The sequence below is a fragment of the Pinus tabuliformis genome, chromosome 3_1 (assembly GCF_031772625.1).
Source record: "Pinus tabuliformis cultivar Carrire ecotype Pingquan chromosome 3_1, CPIR1, whole genome shotgun sequence".
In the NCBI taxonomy this organism is placed as follows: domain Eukaryota; kingdom Viridiplantae; phylum Streptophyta; class Pinopsida; order Pinales; family Pinaceae; genus Pinus; species Pinus tabuliformis.
The window spans coordinates 637,920,799-637,926,798 of record NC_142301.1 but is presented as its reverse complement, the minus strand read 5'-3'; the positions used below and the strand labels follow the sequence as shown (position 1 = coordinate 637,926,798).

General features: G+C 35.0%; 1 pseudogene; it reads right to left on the bottom strand.

Annotated features, from left to right (window-relative positions):
- Nucleotides 1-1,137: 1,137 nt before the first annotated feature.
- On the bottom strand, nt 1,138-3,147 carry LOC149188704 (caffeoylshikimate esterase-like; annotated as a pseudogene).
- Nucleotides 3,148-6,000: the final 2,853 nt, after the last annotated feature.

The window sequence follows — 6,000 nt, the reverse complement described above, 5'->3', positions numbered from 1 at the left end:
TTCTCCCTGTATCAGTATTCCATGCTGGAGAGTCTGGTACCATTATGGCCGCTTTGTCTAGAAACCTAATACATTGCCAATGAAAAAAGGAGATATCAAAATAATAATGATTGCTTTTTCTTCCAAATTTTGTCAAAAGTAGGTGAATTGTTTTCATTGAATTTTTGTGAGAAACTTAGTAAAAACTTACTGAAAAATATCTGTGTGCATGAGCAGCTTGGGACCGGATTTTATGAACTCAACATCCTCATCCTTCTCGTAAAACAAGCTTATGTCTGAAGGCATGCTGATATTTCTTTTTCTTATAAAAACCACTGCAACAAACTTGAGCAGTTCCAGTGATGGCACTGAGTCCAGGAACCTTGTGTCTGTATAATGGAGTCCCATATGTGGAGATAAACATTTCAGGATTAAATGACGGGATAACGGCATGCGCCAGGTTGCCCATATAGAAGGAAAATTGTAGCCCGATATTGTTTCATATACCTTCTACTGTTTTTTTAATATCATTTTTGTTAATATTTATACGTGGAGATAAACGTTTCATGATTAAATGATGGGGTAATAGCATGTGCCACATTGCTCATATAGAAGGAAAATTGTCACTCTATATTGTTTCATATACTTTTCATTGTTTTTTTTTAATATCATTTTTTGTTAATTCTTATATTTGGAGATAAATGAGAGCCACAGAAAAATTTATTATTTGGTAAAAAATTTAATTTAAATTAGATTAAACCATTAATTTAGATATGCATAGAAATTATTGCTTTTAATTTTATCCATTAATAGAGTGACCACCGGGACGAGAGTTTAGAACATCGGATCAAAGGAATTAATTAGCAAAAAAAAATTAAAATACCCCATTCCAATAAAAGGGAAGCCTATTGGCATAAATATCAACATAAATATCAACCCACCTGGTTGAAAACAATAAACCACATAAAATAATTTCAACTCTGATAATTGCGCGCAACCTGTTGCCATTTACATCAAATGGTCGGTTCCGGGATGCAAAAAGCCTTTCACAACGCACTCCACTCCACGACACATTCGTTTGCCGTTTATTATACGATTTTATCATTACCACCACTCCTGCTCGCTTCCCCTTGCAATACGTCATTCATTTAGTTTAACTTATTTAATGATTGACCAGGATAGGCTGTCGTTGGCAGCCTTCCGTTCACTTTCCACTACCATCGTGGTGGAATCTGCCAAATCCGTATTGCTCTCTGGATGGAGGTTTTCGGGGCGCCCTACTGCTTAACTTGTCTTGCCTAACCATGCAATAATGTCTGAAAACACTAACTCTATGTGTTCTGGAGGTTCTCCATATGTCAATCCATGCCACATATTGGGATACAGTTTCAGCGTCCTGGCTCTGCTTTTGGCAGAAGCATACAGTAATAATTTGCTCACAGACGGGTTTGTCACTCTATCGGCTTCTCCGTGAACAATCAGAAATGGCAAGCTCACCTGCATCATATAATTCATAATGACTGTGATGGTGCATTTAATTAAAGGGAATTACTAAAGGCAGCTGCACAAAGTTGCAGATTGAATTAAATGTTCGAGTATGGTACCTCGTCCAGTCGCTTCTCTATGTCCACGCTGATCGTGAGAAGCTCGCAAGCTGTCTTTAGACTAGGTCGACCTTGATAAACTAAAGGATTTGCCCGAATCTGTGCTTATGTACAGATATTAGAGAAAATAACAGATCATGAAAATTAATTAGAAATTCTACAAATTGCGTACAATTCATAAACAGGAGACAAACAAGTAATGCGATTCACTACCTTCTGTTTCAATTCTGGTTCCTTGAAGCCAACGTCTACAATATCCTTAGTAGGTACAACCTTCCACGTTGGGATTATTGCAGTTAGCTTCTTCAATATGCTTATAACCAGGGGGTGAGGCTTTAACTCTTCTGATATCCGTTGCAACAATAGACAAGGTGAGTGCGCATATAATAATTCAACCATGCAATGTGAAATATTAATATAATTTATGCCTTGCACATAGGTGCAACAAGAACAGCTCCACTCCAATAGTTAGGCTGCTTTCTATGGATGAGAAGTGCCACTGCTCCTCCCATTGGTTCTCCATAAAGGAACCTCGTTTTCTCCCTATACTCACCGCGTTCTGCAATGTAGCTATCATACTTTTTTATTACCAGTTGACATTAATTACCCAATAATACATAACAGCGACAGTCCAGAAAAAAGTTGTACAATCCCTTACAAGGTCATCGAAGTGATCTATGTAACAGCGTCTTCCAGCAGATTTGCCATGCCCTTCATAATCTATACCAAATACTGCATACCCTGCCTTTGCAAGCCTCACTCCTGTGTCTGATAATAGGTCCAATTGGGTTATTAATTTTATAGCTAAATTAAGACGAAATTTTGGTAAAACCACTCTAACAAATATTGTTCATTTATGAACATCCTGGTCATATTTACTTATATTATTCCAGGGAAAAGTGTTAGAAGTACCTTCCATGAAAATGCTGCACTCCATGCCATAGCCTGCAAGCACAACAAGAAAACAAATTACACAACAGAAACTCAAAATCCTTAACGAATTTACAAAGTGGCGAATCCATGGATTCGTGACTAGGTTGCGTTATGATGTGGACGATGAATTGGGAAGCTGACCATGGCAGAGACATATGACGGCTCTTCGTTATCTGCAGGTAACCATTTGCAAGTAAAGAGCTTCACTCCTCGCGAACATTCAGTGAACTCCTGGATGAGGATTTCGTTTAAAAGAACATTAGTAGTGGAAATTTATCAGTCTCGTGAGACACTGACCCAATATTAAAATCTCACCTTCACAGCTATTGATTATTTGAGTTTAATAACAAGAAATAATCATTTCATATGTATAATAAACTCCTTTGGTCGAGACATGAGAACTTGCCTAAGATCTTGGCTGGATTCTCTTTAATTGCTTTTTATCAAATTTTTACTTTCATAAATATATTTCCAAAAGAATTTCATCCCTTTCAACACAATTTGTATAGAAATTTGATCCTCTCAATAATGAATAACTTAAAAAGTTAAATTTACGAACTGTTTCTTTTATGTTACTGCCGTTATTTACCTCTTCATAGTCGACGAGGCCACTGAGTTGCACCCCTGACATGTCCGCCGTCGCCTGGAAACGAAAAGCAGTAGATTCAGATACTGTCATAGAAAAGTTAACGTAACTCCGCATTTGCCACGCAATAATCCTTGAACTGCAGAAATAAAGGTCTAAAAGATTGGCTCCAGAGTTGCAACCCTGACATGCAGGCAGGACGTTCAGATAAATTTTCTGCGTTTCTTGGCACGCAATATTCTTCGAACTATACGAGTGAAAGACTTGAAGGCTGGGTCCAATAATAAAGCAAGTACCCGAAACCTGAAAAGAAAGTATAATACTAATACTATCAAATCTAGCATAAGTCGATTTTCTTCCTCTCTTATCAATCTTATGCCATCAAATCGGTACGCTCTTAGCTGCATTCATCTCTTCTCAACATGGATTGTGTCCGAAATAGATGGAAACGGAGTTGTCTCTGTTATGGAGTTTTTCAGTCAGCCAAATAATTTTTGGTAAAATGTGTTTTTCTTATATATAAAATTTATTCTCTGGAAAATTTGTTGAGATAATTTAGAGTTTACAATTCAAATGTGTGATTCTAACATATCTCTGCATGATTTTGAACCAATTGAATTGAAAAATATCTCAGAAAACTCCAAAGCATATAACAAAGAACAAATTTAATTGAAAAATATCTAAGAAAACTCCAAAATATATAACAAATAGACTAAAGTAATGAATGATACCATACAAACAGATTTCTAACCATAGCAACTAAGGTGGCCGAGCAGGGAAGATCTCTCCAAAGTGTCAGAGAATATAATTGTGATCCAGCAAAGCGCTGAACTCAAACAAGGCGGTCAAATCTGTAGCTGCCCAGCGATGAAAATCATCTATCACTGATAACAGTTCGCGAATTCGGAACATGAATTTCAATGGTGTGTTTGACAGAGTGGATATGCAACCACGCGATCAAATAATGATTCCATACCGGCCCTTTCCATGGTTTAAGATATTTTGGGCACCTTATCCTCCTTTTTCATCGGCTCTGCAAACCTCTCGTTTTTCAGTGATTTTCAAAACACCAAATCGAAAGGTCTGTCATTCTCGAAGTATCAATGGCAAATTACTCTTCTGTAAGAAAAACCCATGGACAGTAGGTCTTCACAGTAATAACCAAATTATGCATAACTTTCCATACTAATTAAAAAAATGTAAGAGAGTGGATTTCGTGGAGTATAGGATTCTACGTTTCGTCTTGTAGTAATCCTTATCCCAGGATTATACGTTTCGTGTTTCTGTAATCGTCATACCTTCTACTGCGTAAATCCTTTGAATGACAAAGATTAACCTTCATCTACATATATATGTCAAACTACCTGACAAAAATTTCCAATCTGTCATTGCAACTGACTGGAAGGCATTTAAAAATATCATGTAAAGTCAACGTAATTTTCTGCAACCATTAACTGAGCAACTAAATTGAAAGTGATTTTAATTTTTTCTGAAACCATCAACATAATTTTCTGAAACCATTACTAAATGGCCATTGAGTATGTAAATTGACTCTTCGACCTTACTGAAGCAGCCCATTTTGCTAAATAATTGGGAACTTGCATTTTCAAAGGAATACATTTTTAACGATGAAAATTTTAGCTTAATCCTAACGAATACCTATTGGAGATTTGTGTTATGGAGTACTCAGCTGTAAGGTGAATCATTAGCAATTATGTGAGGCTTTTAGCTGCACTCGCCTCTTTACAAAGCAAAGGTGCATTTCCTTCACCGGTAAGCAATGGCATGTGAGTCACTTCGTTCCATATCACTTACTTTAAATTCATAATCGTAGTCTTATTAAAAATTATTAAAAATCATTTAAGATAACAGTTTGTTAGAAGTGCAAAGTTCTATCTTTCTAAGTTAATTTGTTTAATTTTAAATTTTTATAATTTATTTTATATATATATATATATATATATATATAATCATTAATCGCCGGCCTGGAGTATGCCGTAAAACTGCTTCTGCTTGGCTAAGAGCTCGTCTTCCTCGGACGTAAGGAAACAGGTTAACGGCCCAAGACCCAGAGGCATCTGGCAGGCGTGAGAGCCTGCTCCCGATTACGGACCACCAGCAGGGTTATACCAGGTGGCGTGGTTTTCCTATTTAACAGTGATGAGTCAAACCCAGCATCCGCGGATAGCAGCCAGAGATGGCTGTCCTCACTGTTGGTTTGACAACTGAGTTGATAGGTTTTACCACCTTCGAGAAAAAAATATATAATCATTAATCGCATTTTTTACATTCTTCTTCAAATATCTACTTAAATAATATTGATATATTTTTATGTTTCACCACATTATGCCTCTAAAAAATATCGTTTAAGATCATAACGATACCAAAAAACGTACACAATGTTCTAGATAGGATAATAAGATAATAATGTTCATGAGATAACATTGTTCATAAGATAATAATGTTCTAGAACCTCAAAGAAGGTTCACAATGAAGTTAGACATTATTTCTGCGAAAGCGAGTTACTCTAATTTAATATCAATTGTGTTTACATATATATGTATTTGGTTTAATATATTTTAAATATGGAATATTTTATAAAATAAATTTGTAATTGTGTAAATTAATATTCATAATATTTTCAATTTAAATTTGCTTTTTCTTTTACTTTGATTTATGTTTTTTATTTAAAATGTGGATTGCTATTCTTTTGAATTTTTTATATAATTGGTTTTTATTAATATATTGCGTAAAATAGTTAAGTTAGAATTTTTTTTTAAAATGTTTTAATCATATATTATAATTATTTATTGATTTTTTTATTTGCTTGAATAAAAAAATTTTTAATGTGTTGGAATTAGTTTATTTATTTTTTATTTATTTGAATAAGAAATCTCT